Source organism: Carettochelys insculpta, chromosome 3 (assembly GCF_033958435.1).
Source record: "Carettochelys insculpta isolate YL-2023 chromosome 3, ASM3395843v1, whole genome shotgun sequence".
Classification (NCBI taxonomy): Eukaryota; Metazoa; Chordata; order Testudines; family Carettochelyidae; genus Carettochelys; species Carettochelys insculpta.
In genome coordinates, this window is record NC_134139.1 from 75154997 (window position 1) to 75171382 (window position 16386).

Genomic DNA, 16386 nt, shown 5'->3' on the forward strand with positions numbered 1-16386 from the left:
AAAGGACTTTTCTCACCCTGGTAGCTTGTTATGCCATTCTTAGTTTATCAGTACCATACATATAGTTTGTTCTTAATATAAAATTATTGAAAAGCTATTGAGGCGTAACATTTTTGACATAAATTCCATAGTATTCAAACTACAGTTTCTAAGATATGTAATACTTTGAAAAAGTTTTTTAAAAAAGCCCACCTTAAAGCTTCCTGAACTCTTCTAAGCCAGTTATCAAGTCTTCTGCTTGTTTGCCATTTCAGCATATTGTTTTCTGCTAAGTGTTCTCAGGCTACTGTCTTTTTAAGCTTTGTTTTACTCAGTATGCAGTTAGCAGGTCCTTCAAATCATGGGATCTGAGGCAGATCTCAGTTTCATCCTGACAACCCTTATGAACTTCTTAGCATTTTCACCTGTCATCTGGACTTGCACTACTTTAGCACCTTGGCCAAGAGGACAGAAGAGAGATTTCTTTGGAGCTTATACAATGCTGACCGAATCAGCTGGCCAGAGCCACAACTGTAAAAGCAGGTCACTTTTCTCCTCATGGTGTTTCCACCAGTTTGCACCTGATTCCACTGAATGCATCACCCAAGACATTGCTGATCTGGGGAATTACCCTTCATTATTGAGGCCTCAGACTTCAGTTTTTTGCAGTATTTGTAGATTGTACACCATAATGGAATGACCTAATTTTCTGTTCCATAAAAAAGAGTCTTCGGGAAACATCAAGTAGGCTTGTCAAAAGGCTGTAAGATACATTCCTTAAATGTCAGTATACTGGGGGAAACACAGTCTGCAGGGATTAGGGTTTAAATATCATTTCAAGTCCTGCCAGTACTTCACTCATTACCACAGAGGACCTGCCTTAGGAAGCCAGATTGCTGAAATTTGTGCCCTGGACCTTTGACCGTTACAGCATGTACATCAGAAAGGATTTGCATTTTAAAAGTCCTTTTGAGAGGTCTTCATTGTTTTTTAACTCAGAGGAGAAACTTAGGAAGAGCTTTATGAATAAATTCTGTCTCTGTAAAGTAATGGTATCAAACATGCTACCTGGTGAAAGAGTTGGAAAGCTTTACTCAAGCAGCACTACATCTAAAATCTGGAAAAAAAATCAGAAGTTGAAATCCAGCCTTCCTGTTGCAGACCTCAGCAACTTCATTGTTGAATGAGAAGTCAAGATTGTACATTTATGAATTTTAAACAAACACATAGGTTGATCTCTAAAAGATCCTTTGTAAAACTCGGATGTATTAGATAATAAGGGCACCTTCAGGAAATTATTGTACGTTGGGAAAGGTGGGGGCCAATGGTCATTTTTGGCATTTTGAAGTCTTCACTCAGTGCAGTTTGGTCTCTTCTGCAAGCTGACCTGCATATATGTTCCTTCTTAGAATGGTGGCTGATAGAGGATAGTCCTTTTTAGAGGCCTGAGAAATATGTTTCACCAAAAAAGTGAAAGCCTGGAGAAATTTTCCTGACCCCATACAATTACAATTTAGCTACTGGAATTTATACTGTGTCACACAGGTTAGTTAGTTTAATTTAAATAAAATAGGAGGAAATGTTGGATTAGCTAGTTTGCAGGGCAGGTGAGTTTACTACATTTCATGCCTACGAACAGCATTTGTCACAAGTGTGCAATACCTCCATTTTAAGGTAGCATCTTGGCATTTTAATAGTGTCAAGATATGTAGTCTGTCACATATTGAACTTGAAGACGGGCTGTGAGTCAATTCCAGACTTCAAAAATAGTTGTTTTCCTTGGTGTTTCTTCTTGTTCTATTGCCCCAGGAAGGTTCACTGCATGTGTGGAATTGGGGGCGTTTTTGTGTGTGTGCATAGTTTTCAGTTAAGTCTTGGTTTCTACTCAATATTTAGATTAAAAACCTTCATTTAATCAGTGTGTCAGCTGGTTTCGGTTCACAGTTATCTTATCTCTGTTCGTTTTTACTTTTAAGTTTTAAATACTTTTCTTCCTCTGTTCTAACCACCAAAACGTCTAATCCAGTCTTCAACACTGCTGAGATTTACTTAGAAGTTCTCCTTCTAAAATGATATTATCCTTCCCCCAGTCCATACCCTTATATCAGTGTATCAGGAATGAAAATAATATTATCTGTTCAAATATTTAAAATAGTTATGTTCAGTGCTTTTTTATGAGCTTCCTCCCCTCCTGCCTGCACCCCCAGCCAATTCTGTGGTTTGGGGCTGCCAAGTTGCCACTACTCAGCACTGGCCAGTACTGGCACAAAAAAAGTACTGGGTATGCTTCACTGTACTTTTTTTTGCAGAACCAGCTCATGGTGCCAATCATAATAGGACATTGTCAACTTTTTTGTATTCATTAGGGAAACCTTGAAACTATTATTCATTATTTTCTAGCCTCACTTGATTTTGTGGGAATATGGATAATCTTTACTATTTGTACGGATGAAGTAAGGGTGTACTGAGATTAGGGAATTTAAAATGCATCTGTTAGAACAGGAATTTGACTGTCTTTAGTGGAAGAAAGCGGTAGTGATGCGAATATATTACAACCACATTCTCTCTTACTTGAAAGAAAATTGTTGTATATACCTCATATTTTTAGGATTAACCAGAAAGCTCAGGATAGAGAACAGTCCTAATATCTTCTTTGCTCCTGACTAGGCAACTTGGGTTTATTTTATACTCATGCTGATGACATTGGTGTTGAACCAGGCTGCTAAAGCTATTCCCAACTCAGAGCCTTACAAGTTTTTAATGCTTGAAGCTAAATTCTGGTGACCTCTATTTGGGGTGGAGTTTAGTACGTGTAGCTATTCTCCTGAAACCTGGGGGAAGGTATCTTGAGAAGCAACAGCCACAGCAAAGAAGAAGGAAGGGAAGATGATACTAACCTAGTGGAATCAATGAGAATGACTTCCTCTCAAGCATAAAATTGCAAACCTGCTACCACGTTGTGCTGAGAAAAAGGAAACAATTCACAGTTGGAAAAGACATTTTTGTGGGATTTTTTGCATTCTGGAATCAGTGATATGTAGTTTTATAAAATTCTTATAGTGCCAGATGCCTAGAAGTGTTGGGGATCCCCTTTGTGTTTCAAAGGGTCACTTGTTGAATTTTTTGCAGTTTGTATAGATCTAAAACTTCATGAAACTTTCAGTACAAGTCCCACCAATTGTGGTATTTGCCATCTGCAGCTGGCAGCACTATGCAAATAAATAAAATATACTGAAAGGTGAATTACACAGAATTTCAAAATATAAATCATCCCTGCAGTATGTGCAGGGACATAATCAAAATAATTCTGACTTAAACTTTACAGGGCATTTAAGCTCTCACAGGCTGGTTGCCAGATGCTCTGAAACTCCAAAATGCATTGTTCTTTGATATTATGGTTTTCTGAAATTATACTATAACCCTTGTTCCATTTTCTTTGGGAAATTTGGTTGGGAGAAGTATTAGTTACTAGTTTAATTGATTGTTTTAAAATATTGTGACACAGTTGGATGTTGAAGCAAAAGAGATTTGAGGTGACCCTTAATGCTTCATGTAACTTAGAAAAGTTATGAATATTGAGAGTGGAGTCTGCCTGAGATAATCACTTGAGACCATCAGAGCCTGCTTAACTAATGTAGGAGGGTTCACTTAATACTCCAGGTCATTTGGAAACCTAGTTTAAAGCATGCTCAAGATGAGAACTGCTCTATAAATAAAACTCTGCATACGTGACAGTCCTTGGCATTGACTAAACTGATACGAACATATTTTTGGTGGCACTGGAACAATTTTTAGAGTTAAAGGTACTGAGATGTGCCCCATCCCACCCTTAAGTCTGTTCATGCCCCTCACCACCCCATAGGGCTGGATCCAGCAGCTGAGATAATAGGGCGCAACACCGGAGCTTGAACCTGCATGTAGGACCTGGTAGCAGGGCCAGCAGATAAGTGGGACCTGGGGATGTCAGCAGACCTCCACCCCTCAGATGGCAGCAGGCCCAGCAGCTGGGATCCAATGTAGGAGGATCACAGGGCTGGCAACCAGAATCCTTAGCAGCAGAGGCATATGGCTGGGAGTAGGGTGCCCTAGAAGTGCCACCTTTCCAACACGCTGCACCATGGAGCACTGTGGAGGGGACTCACCATTCCTGCAGAGGAGTCTGTGTAGAGGCCTCTCTGGCATTTTGCTACCTCATCACCATACTGGAAGGCTGGTGCACGCATACACAGAGTCCTTTACTGTGGTGCCAAGAGCAGTCCCAAATACGTCTGGCTGACTAGCAGGAGATAAGACAGGAGGAGCATTGTGGTTCAAGAAGGGCTGTAAATAGGAATACCATGTATTTCAGCTTGGCGTGTACACTGAACTGTATGGGCTAGCATTGTCATAATACCAGTAATTATTATAAATAATAACAACTAATAGCCAGTATTAGGTATGTTTTTCATGGCTTGGATATATCAGTATACAAGATGTCGGCATGCTTTGTCAGTACATTCTTAAAAAGTAGCTGATTTTTGAGACTGTGCAGAATTCAAGGTACAGTAAACCCTCGAGATACGTGCAACCACGTTGTGCGTGTCTTGGGTTAATGTGACTGTTGCGAGTCAGGCTGTCGCGAGTCAGGTGGCAGCCACGAGTCAGGCTGCCTTCCCTGACAGGAGTGGTTTCCCCACTCCTGTCAGGGACGGCAGCCTGACTCGTAGCTGTGCCCCCTGACAGAAGTGGTTTCCCAGTTCCTGGAATGGCGGGGAGCTGGGAACCAGGCGGCTGCCTGGCTCCCAGCTGCCCTCCACCTGCAGAGCCAGGAAGCTGACCAGGGCAGCAACCTTAGTCAGTTTCCTGGCTCCAAATAGTGGAGGGAAGCCGGGAACCAGGCTGCCCTTAGTTCCCAGCTCCCTTCCACTGGCTGGAGCCAGGAAACTGACCAAGACTGCTCCCCTGGTCAGTTTCCCCAGTCCCATAAGTCTGGGAGCCAGGAAACTGACCTGCCCTGGTGAGCTGGTCAGTTTCCCAACTCCTGCAAGCCCAGGGGAGCCAGGAACTAGGTGGCAGCCTGGTTCCCGTCTCCCCTTGACTCTTGTGAAAATTTGAGTTACATGGGGGTTACAAGAACACATCTGCCATGTAATTCTAGCATTTACTGTAAATAGAAAAGACATTAAATGAGCTGTTAAATGTGGAGAACCACTTCTAATTTTTTTTTCTACACATTTTGAAAAATAAAAAGCAACAGTATGAAAACTGAATTTGTTCTTTATTGGGATAGTGCAGGGGTCTGCAACCTGTGGCTCAGGAGTCACATGTGGCTCTTTAAGGCCTTTGTGGCTCCAAACATTATAATTGCAAAGTCAACTTAACTCTCCTGATTATTTTTGATAAACAGTGAAAGTCTAAAAGCCCCAAAATGAACAACTCATATCTAAATAGCAGACGATATGAGATCTCAAAACATTGGATAACTCCCCATAGCAGCCTCCAGAGAGGGAGGAGGTTCAGGAGTGAAAGTCAGAAAGACAAGGGTACAAACACACATGTAAAGTGTTAGGAAATAGAATATGTAAAAAGTTTGTGAACATCCTGCAGTAAACATGTATGGCATTATAAATCGTGTGCACTGTTCTTAAAATAGGGATTACAAAAAGTATGGCTTGATGTTATTTATTGAGGGCCATCTCATAGTCACATGCTTTGTGGCTCTTGAATACTAGAATATGGAAGGTAAACAACACAGAATAGTCTAGCACCATTCCAGTGTCATGCATCTGCCAGTGATGACATGCTAACTTTTGAATATCAGTCCAAGGGTAACCTAACATTCAGTGTTTTAAGTTACTGGAGACATGTGCAGTTGTAAACTTTGTTCTTCCTCGAGTGTCCCCGTGGGTGCTCCACGATAGGTGTCGGGCTCGCCCCGGCGCCGCAGATCGGATCTTTCCAGCAGTTTCTGCCGGACTGCGCATGCGCCGGCGCGCGCCGCTCCCTTGCGCGCTCCCGGCCACGTGCGCGATCCGGTCCCCACCAGTTCCTTCTTAACCGCCATCAGCTGCAGACAGAATCCTTTCAGGCTGCGGCCAGAGTCAGCGTATTTAATGTTTTAAGTGTTTTTAGAGTTTCTTTTCAGTCTTTCAGTCTTTAAATTAGCTTGTTATTTTTCTTATTGCAAAAAAAAAAAAAGTATATAAAAGCTTCAGTAACAAGAGGAGCAGCGGAGGCCCGGGGACGTAAGGCCATTAGGCCTCCTGCCGCGGTAGGCTGGGTCCGAGAGGGGAACACGCACAGAGAAGGTGCTAAGTACCCTATTAACAACTCAAAGACTCACCGCAATGTCCTCTTCAGGATTCAAGAAGTGTGAGTCATGCCGCGAAGCTATGCCAGCCTCCGATGGGCACAGTCAGTGTATTAGGTGCCTGGGGGAATCTCACGTCACCCAAAAATGCTCGTTCTGCGCAAAGCAAACGGCTAGATAAAAGAAGGACAGAGAAATGCGGCTAAAAATGCTGCTCTTTGACAAGGCCCTCCAGCCAGACGTGCCGGAGCGGCCCCAACAAGAAGGACCCGCAGGGGCCCATAAAAGGAAGGCGGCTTCCCTCACCCCATCAGTGCAGAAATGGATGAAAATCTCGCCAGCCCGATCCCTGCCGGCGGCCACAGCGAGCGGGACGGGTGCAGTACATAGCCCCCAGCCGCAATCACAGACGAGCGGCGGCGGTGCGGAGACACATGTGGCAGAGGCTGAGCCTCTGATAATCAAACAGCCGGCCCACACTGTGGGCAGAGCGGCAGCCAGGCAAGCGCCGGAACCGGCGGCACCGCAGCTAGTGGCACAGACCCCCGGGGTGCTGACGGTGTGGAGCTCGCAGGCACACGGCCTGCAGGCTCTGGGGGAGACCACCCATGCGGCACCGCAGTGAAGCGTGCCAAGCGCGGCGCCGACAGCGGGGCCGAGATCCCCGGCGCGGAAAGGGACGGAGTCAGCCCCACAGGGGAGGGGAAAGGCAGCAAAGAAAACCCGGCACCGCAGCCCCTCTCCAGACAGGGCTGCAGGGCTGCTCTCTCTAAGCCCTCCCCATATGCTGCGAACTCCAACAAGGAGGCAGGGGTCTCCCCCAGTCTACCCTGAGCCTCCCTCCCCGTTCCTCCAGCCAGCTTCACCATGGCTCAGGCCACCCTTGCCTTTTCTGGGATTTGACCCCCTGGAGTACTATCACAAATCAGTCTCACCATTGTCTCAATCACCCAGGCGATCTCGCTCCCCCATACGCCGGGGGTATGCGCCTCGAGAGTGGTCCAGGTCTCCATCCCAGGAACCGTGCCCGTGTTGCCATGGTCGCCCCTATCATGCGGGGCATAGACACCATAGGCATACCCCCAGGGACAGGTCCCCTCAGACGGTTCACTATCCCTGAGGGCAATCGCGGACGGGGACGGAAATGTAAGTATCTCAGGGGGAGTTGATTCTGGAACCCCGAGATTTCCCCTCGCAAGCCTCCAGCGAGAAGATGTATCACCATCAACAGGAAGGATCCAGAGAGGCTTACCCTAATGGTTCCTCTCTATCCTCCCCCGACGAGGCTACGGCACCAGGGGACGTCCACCCCCTGGACGATCTCAAACAGTTCCAAGAGCTGTTTAAAAGGGTGGCCTTTATGCAAGGCATCCAAACAGCAGAGGTGCAGGAGAAGCACCATAAGCTCCTCAAAAACCTGAGACCTCCGGCCTCTTCCAAAATAGCTATTCCGCTCGACAAAGCAATTATGGAGTCCGCTACCACGATATGGCAGACCCCTGCGTCCGCTCCACCTATAAACAAGAGAGCGGATAAGAAATACTTCGTCCCGGCGAAGGGCATGGAGTTCCTGTTCAGTCACCCACAACCAAATTCTCTGGTGGTGGAATCGTCTCAACAGAGGTCGAAAACTTCTCAGTACAAGACAGGGGGAATGGACAAAGATGCCAAGAAGCTAGAGTTATTCGGCAGAAAGGTCTACTCCTCCTCTACTCTACTGTTGAGAATAGCAAATTATGCAGCACATTTAGCGAACCATAATTTTGACAATTACTCCAGGCTGACTTCCCTCATGGAGTCGCTTCCAGAGGATAAGAAGCCGGTGCTGAAGGCCATCGTGCAGGAAGGCTACGCAGCCTCGAGGACAGGAGTTCAGATCGCCCTGGACGTAGCAGATACGGCGGCATGCTCAACAGCTATGGCAGTGGTCATGCGCAGGGAGTCCTGGCTCCAGACATCGGGTATCCCGAGGGATCTGCAGGCGAAGATCGTTGATCTCCCCTTTGACACACAGAAGTTGTTTGCTGAATCAACTGATTCGGTCCTTCATTCCAGTAAGGACTCAGGGGTTACTCTCAGAACCTTGGGGATTTATACCTCTCCATACAGGAAGAAAAAGTATTACCCTCAGCAAAGACGATACCCGTATCAACCCCAGCGTGCTCACTACCAAAGGGGCTACGAGCAAGGGCGGCATCAACAGCACCAACAGTACAGAACTCCCAGGCGATGTTCCCAACAGAGCCGTGCCTCCTCGGGGCAGGGCCAAAGGCAACAAGTTTGATGGACAGATCGAGGGCTGTACTATCACTACGATCACGCAATGTCATCCAAAGCTAATGTTCCATCATCGCCTCCGACCATTCTACGCCCAGTGGCAAAAGATCACCACAGACAAATGGGTACTGGAGATCATAGCCACGGGTTACGCGATCCCCTTCCAGTTGCTCCCACCGCCACGACCTCCACCCAGGCCCCATCTAAAGGACGCCTCCCACGAAGCGAGACTCAAGCAGGAGGTGAACCATTTTATGCTTATAGGGGCAGTGGAAAGAGTGCCGGAGCAACTCCAAGGGAAAGGGTTCTGCTCAAGATACTTCCTCACAGAGAAAAAGACAGGAGGCTGGAGGCCCATCCTAGATCTTTGAGGCCTCAATCGGTACTTGCGCAAACAATGCTTTCGGATGATCACAGTCGCCTCTATACTTACGGCACTGGACGATGGAGATTGGTTCGCAGCCCTCGACTTACAAGACGCGTATTTCCATATAACAATCCACCCGGCTCACAGACGTTTTCTCCGGTTTATGGTCGGCAAAGAACATTTCCAATACAAGGTTCTGCCGTTCGGCCTCTCCTCGGCCCCCAGAGTATTTACCAAGACCCTGGCAGTGGTGTCAGCCTATCTGCACAGACACGGGGTGTTTATATTCCCATATCTGGATGACTGCCTACTGAAAGGGGCCTCAAAGGAAGAGGTACTACGCATGATACGCATTACAGCAGGCACGTTTTCTTCGCTGGGCCTGGTCATCAACCTGGCGAAGTCAAAGATCCACCCCACACAGGACATACAGTTCATAGGGGCATGCATAAACTCCATCACAGCAAGGGTTTATCTACCAGATGCCCACTTTTGCGCCATTGGTTTCCTCGTACAAGTCATCACCTTCAGCCTCACGGTGCCGGTTCTAACGTGCTTATAGCTGCTAGGCCATATGGCAGCAGCAACGTTCGTAGTACAGAACGCCAGATTGCATATGCGCAGCATGCAGCACTGGCTGGCGAGCGTCTACAAACCGGCAGCACACACTGTCCGCAGGGTGGTGTCGCCCACGACAGAGGTGCGCAGATCCCTGCAATGGTGGGTGAACCCCAAGAACATGCTAACAGGGGTACTCTTTCATCAACCACAAATATCTATCTTTCTCACCACCGACGCCTCCCACACAGGGTGGGGAGCACACATGGGCGAAAAGGTGACACGGGGACTGTGGTCCCCTACGGAACGGTTGCTGCACATAAATATACTGGAGCTCAGAGCAGTGTTCAGCGCCTGCAAACACTTTTGAGACCATATACAAGGCAAAGTAGTCGGGATCAATACAGACAATACCTCCACCATGTTTTATATAAATCGACAAGGAGGAGCTCGGTCCCGTGCCTTATGTGCGGAAGCAGTCCAGTTGTGGAACTGGTGCATCGCCAACAATATAACTTTGAAAGCCTCATATTTACCAGGCGCTCACAACGTGCAGGCAGACCAGTTGAGCAGGCACTTCGCACTCACACACGAGTGGCAGATCCGTTCCGATCTGCTACGGCCAATTTTTCAGGCATGGGGGTTTCCCCAGATAGACCTGTTTGCCACTCAACACAACAATAAGTGCCCATGATTCTGCTCCAGGGCAGGACTGGGACGGGGGTCCCTGGAGGACGCGTTCGCGATCTCGTGGAAGGGCCCCCTGCTCTACGCATTTCCTCCCACAGTGCTCATCCCCAAGGTCTTGCAGAAAGCCAGGAGAGAAAGGGCCCGCATGATCCTAGTAGTCCCAACTTGGGATCGACAGCAATGGTTCCCCTTACTCCTGCGCATGTCGGACCGTCCACCGATGCCCCTTCCGGTGGCGCCGGACCTGCTCACGCAAGCCCAGGGGTCTATAGTGCACCCACACCCCCGAGGCCTGCGACTGCAAGCATGGTTAATCCATGGCTCAGCTCCCTAGAGAGCATGTGTACGGAGGGAGTGCAACAAGTCCTAGAAAGTGGCAGGAGGACTTCCACCAGGAAGACCTACAAGCAGAAATGGACTCGATTCACTGCATGGTGTTCTACCAAGCAATTAGCTCCCCTTGCTGTGCCTATACCTGTAATATTAGAATACTTACTGGACCTCAAGAGAGGCGGACTCTCCCTATCCTCGTTGATGGTCCACCTTGCCGCTATATCGGCTTTCCGACACGAAGAGGAAGGGCCCATGGTGTTCGCACATCCCATGGTTACCAGGTTCCTGAAGGGGCTGGTAAACCTGTACCCCCTCGGAAACCGTTTCCACCTTCGTGGAGCTTGGACCTGGTGCTTAACGTGCTAACGGGACCACCGTTTGAACCCTTAGCCACAGTTTCCGTCCATCTCCTTACGATAAAGACGACATTCCTTCTTGCAATCACGTCAGCTCACAGGATGAGCGAGCTCGCGGCAGTTATGGCAACGCCACACTGCACAATATTTTCGAAGGAGGCGGTAACGTTACGGCTGCATCCAGCCTTTGTTCCGAAAGTTTCTTCAGAGTTTCATGTTAACGAACCTATAGTCTTACCCTCGTTTTATCCAAAGCCTCATAACTCCAACAAAGAGGCGCGCCTACACCTCCTGGACGTGAGGAGGGCGCTTGCTTTTTATGTAGACAGGACTAAGTCCTTCCGAAAAACGGATAGACTCCTAGTCTCTCTCACTCCCAGATCAAAAGGAGAAGGTCTCTCTTCGCAGAGAGTCTCGAAGCACATCGTATCCTGTATAAAAATGTGCTACGAACTTAGAAAGACTCCTTTACTGGCCCCGCCTAGGGCTCACTCCACCAGGGCGGTGGCGGCATCAACAGCCTTTTTCAAGGGCATTGAGCTAAAAGACATCTGCAGAGTGGCGACGTGGTCATCCTATGACACCTTCGCCAAGCATTATGCCCTACACAGGGTATTCCAAGAGGATACCCGTCTCTCGACAGCGGTCCTTTCGGGGGCAAGCTGCACATAACCCGATTACCCGCCTCCTTTCTTGGGTTACTGCTGGGTAGTCACCTATCGTGGAGCACCCACGGGGACACTCGAGGAAGAAAGAGAAGTTACTCACCATAGTAACTATGGTTCTTCGAGATGTGTCCCCGTGGGTGCTCCACCACCCGCCCATCCTCCCTGCTTCGGATCTCTGTTTAGTATTTTTCAGGAGCATCCGAGGCGGTTGGTCAAGGAACTGGCGGGGACCAGATCGCGCACGTGGCCAGGAGCGCGCAAGGGAGCGGCGTGCGCCGGTGCATGCGCGGTCCGACAGAAACTGCTGGAAAGATCCGATCTGCGGCGCCGGGGCGAGCCCGACACCTATTGTGGAGCACCCATGGGGACACATCTCGAAGAACCATCGTTACTACGGTGAGTAACTTCTCTTTTTCTTTATATGGAAAATTAATTCTGTTGCTGGCAGCATGTAGAAACAGTGAATGAGGCAGCTAGTGGTAAAGTATTATAATCAAAATTGAAATTTGTAGAGTACTCAGTTTTATTTCTGAACGTATTTAATCATAGCACTGCTTTCATTCGTAAATTTAGATCTAAAAATAAAAAATCCCATAGGTCTTGAGTGCAGGGTCCATTCAGAATCATGTATGTCTTGTTTCCATCATATAAACATGGGCTTGATTGAAGGAAATCTTACTTTAAACTGTAGGGCTGTGGTGACAGTAGCCTATCCTTTCGTAGGGGCTATGGAAATGTGGCACTTGGGAATATGCTAATGAGGTGCTGCTGTGACTATGCAGTACCTCATTAGCATAATGGCAGCTGCGCATGCTTCGAAACTGCTGGTTTTGAAACGTATGCTGCCCATGTAGCTGGGAGCCTTTCGAAACGACCCCCCCTGATTTCGAAAGCCCCTTCTTCCCATCTGGTTTTGGGAAGGAGGGGATTTTGAAATCGGGGGCCATTGCAAAAGGCCCCTGGCTACATGGGCAGCATGCGTTTTGAAACCGGTAGTTTCAAAGTGCGTGCAGCCACCATTATGCTAATGAGGCGCTGCATATTCACAGCAGCACCTCATTAGCGTATTCTGAAGTGCCACATTTCCATAGCCCCTTTGAAAGGAGGGGCTAATGTGGCCGCAGCCCAGCACTTACAACTCTTGGGAGGCTTACCTGTCGCCCAAGTTTGTGGCATTATTTGGCCCTCTTTACATATGTCTAAACTAGCCATTACAATTAATTGAATCAAAACCAGGGCCTTGATGGTGTGGTCACTCTTACTACACTATAGTTTTCTAGGAAGGAGCATTTTAACTTAGAGAGGTCTAGTATGTTACACTAGAGAAAAACAGTATTGAACATGTTTTGTTCCAATTTGAAAACAAGTCTCTCTTCCCTCCTCTCATATCATTATTAATGCTTCTGGATGTCATTCTTTGGCTACGTCTACACGTGCACCCAACTTCGAAATAGCTTATTTCGATGTTGCGACATCGAAATAGGCTATTTCGATGAATAACGTCTACACGTCCTCCAGGGCTGGCAACGTCGATGTTCAACTTCGACGTTGCTCAGCCCAACATCGAAATAGGCACAACGAGGGAACGTCTACACGGCAAAGTAGCACACATCGAAATAAGGGAGCCAGGCACAGCTGCAGACAGGGTCACGGGGCGGACTCAACAGCAAGCCGCTCCCTTAAAGGGCCCCTCCCAGACACACTTTCATTAAACAGTGCAAGATACACAGAGCCAACAACTAGTTGCAGACCCTGTATATGCAGCACGGACCCCCAGCTGCAGCAGCAGCAGCCAGAAGCCCTGGGCTAAGGGCTGCTGCCCACGGTGACCACAGAGCCCCGCAAGGGCTGGAGAGAGAGTATCTCTCAACCCCCCAGCTGATGGCCGCCATGGAGGACCCCGCTATTTCGATGTTGCGGGACGCGGATCGTCTACACGTCCCTACTTCGATGTTGAACGTCGAAGTAGGGCGCTATTCCCATCCGCTCATGGGGTTAGCGACTTCGACGTCTCGCCGCCTAACGTCGATTTCAACTTCGAAATAGCGCCCAACACGTGTAGACGTGACGGGCGCTATTTCGAAGTTACTGCCGCTACTTCGAAGTAGCGTGCACGTGTAGACGCAGCCTTTGTCTTATGAGTATCACCATCATCATAAACAACCATGGGCTCAGTGCCCATTAGTGTCTGATGCCTCTCTCACTATTTCCTTCCATCTTTCCCTGTCCAGTGCAGAGTGGTTTAGTTTCTGTAAACTAGCTCCGCACCAATCTACTATATCATCTACCCATTCTCTGTGGGGTCTGCCTCTCCTATTTGAACTGTCCATTATGCTGAACACCAGGTTCTTGGTTTTTTTTGTTCATTTTTCATTCTGCAAATATGTCCAAATAGCTGTAACTTGCATTGTATAACCTTTTGCAATAGGTTCTATTTTGGCTGTATCTTCCCATATAGTTCCTCGTTGGTGACCTCCTGCATCCATCCTATTCTCAGGATCTTTCTATAACAACTCCTCTCAAACGCCAATATTCTTCTCTTCAAAACTTTCATTGACACCCATATTTCACATCCATACAACGTGCTACTGAATACACACATTTTGAGACACTCAGCTTTGTTCCTAAGCTAATTGCTTTGCTTTTCCAGATCTTATCCATCGCCTTCAAACTCTCCCTTTCTTTCGCTATTTCCTTCTTACAGTCTAGATCATACGTTACGTTGCTCCCCTGATATGTGAACTTCTCTATGTTCTCTTGTTTAATCCCATTTACACTGATCTTTCTTCCTATTTCCCTATCTCCAGATACCATAGTTTTTGTTTTATTGGTGCTCATAATCAGTCTGTAACACTTCCCTTCCTCATTCAGTACCTTCGCTGTTTTCACTAGCTTATGAGAATGGGGGATATAAATGGGTAAAGCGCTAAATTTAGCTTCTGGATTTCTCTGTTCAAACTTTGATTTAGGTCGTAAATGAAAATGAGCTTAGTGGTCTCTTCAGTCCCTACACTGGTAACTTTTGTGATACTGATCAGTGTTAGGCACATGAAGAAATGGCCTAGGAGTGTAATAGCAGGGGAATAACAGGTCAAAATAGTGGTGCGGTGTCAGGTCTTTGTGAGAGAGCCTCACATGAGCTCTTGCGCTGCATTGTTTTGCGGGCCCTGCATATTTTCATGAGAACTAAATAATAGTAGGTAGTCCGTTGTGTCCGATGATGATGTCTTGAGCTTGCACAGACTCATGGGTTGTGGACTTTCTTGTGGCTGAGAAGTCCAAGCTTTGAACAGCATGGGCGTTTACAATGGGGGCAAGGGAATTGTCCTGGCTCTGTTGGTGCAAGTGCTGCTGTTGCTTTCTTCCTCTCATGAGCATCAATGAGGTGTACTCATTGCTGCTCTTCAAAGTTGTCATACGCGTGTTGTACGAGAGCACGCCAGCCTGTTCAGTCTTTTGCATGCTTCTCTAGCTGATCTGGTTTTAAACCAGCATGATCAATGTTGGCCTTTACGTAGTCTTTATACCTCTTGTGAGGCCTACCGTGATTCCTTTTTCCCTGGGAGAGTTCACCGTAGAGGAGTTGCTTAGGGATCCATTCGTATGACCTACCCTGTCCAGTGAACCTGGGCTTTCAGAATCATGGCTTCGATGCTCATGGTTCCTGCTCTGTCCAGGACTTCCAGGTTTGTAACTCTGTCCTGCCATCGATGTGCAGTATTGACCTCAGGCTGCATGTGTGGAAGCGGTCCAGCAGTTTTATATGTTTTCTGTACAAGGTCCAGGTTTCACAGCCATACAGGAGACTGGTCAGGACTACAGCCTTTTACACTTTCAGTTTAGTGGACTGTCGGATATTGTGCTGATTCAACACTCGCGCTCTCAGATGTCCTAGTGCCCAGCTGGCCTGGCAGATTCTGGCATTGATTTCTTTGTCAAGGGAGCCATCATTGGCTATCACACTGCCAAGGTACTTGAACTCCTCTACTGTTTTTAACTCTGTTCTTTCAATAAAGATTGAAGCGGGGAGAACAGCAGATCCTGGAGCAGGTTGAAATAGTACCTTGGTCTTTCCTAGGCTGATGGTCAAACCAAAGAGGCAAGTGGCATCAGCAAACTTGTTGACGATGAGCTGGAGATCAGATTCCTAAATGAGCTCCGTTTATGCACACACATTTTTTACTTAAACAAAACAAAGCAGCAGAAATGTAGCACTTCAAAGACTAACAAAATGATTTATTTGGTGATGAGCTTTCATTGGACTGACCTGCTTCGTTTCTTTCTTGTTTTTAATGAACAAACTTCTTATTCAATTAATGTTTGAATTCACAGTGGAGGCAGATTAAGGTATTTCTAATAATCTAATTTTGAGTGTTAGTTTTCTAATCTCAGCACATTTTCATTGTGAATATTCTTAATGAGAATATGTGTGTTCGGCAGTCTTGGACTTTGTACTTCACATGTACAGCTTCAGGAGGTGGGACAGATGAGCTTGTTGATGTATCTATGTTAATACTATTTATAGAGCATCTAATTTCTAGTACCTTCTGATCTCAAATAAACAGTTCCAAATGCAAAAACCCTTCTAAATCTCAAGAGGAGTTTTATAGAGGATACTGTTCTCTTCACAGAAGCAGCTGCAAGGAACTTTTATTTATTTATCAAGCAATCAGGTTTTACATTAATGTGAGATTTTATTTTTAATTAGTAAAATGATGTAAATTTTGCCAGTACAGTATATTACATATCTGTATAGCATGTGTGACTCAAATATGTTCTTTCCCTATGGGCACAGATTTCCCATTACTGCTTGATATAAATTCTGTGCACAAAAGGAGAATGGAATATTAACTTTGAATACTACCATCC

The 16386-nt window shown here is 46.9% G+C and overlaps 1 protein-coding gene across 3 annotated transcripts in view; it reads left to right on the forward strand.

The window, feature by feature from the left end:
• Positions 1-16386, forward strand: part of ARID4B (AT-rich interaction domain 4B) — a 184952-nt gene that overhangs the window by 148897 nt on the left and 19669 nt on the right. The gene's annotated exons all lie outside the window — the stretch shown is intronic.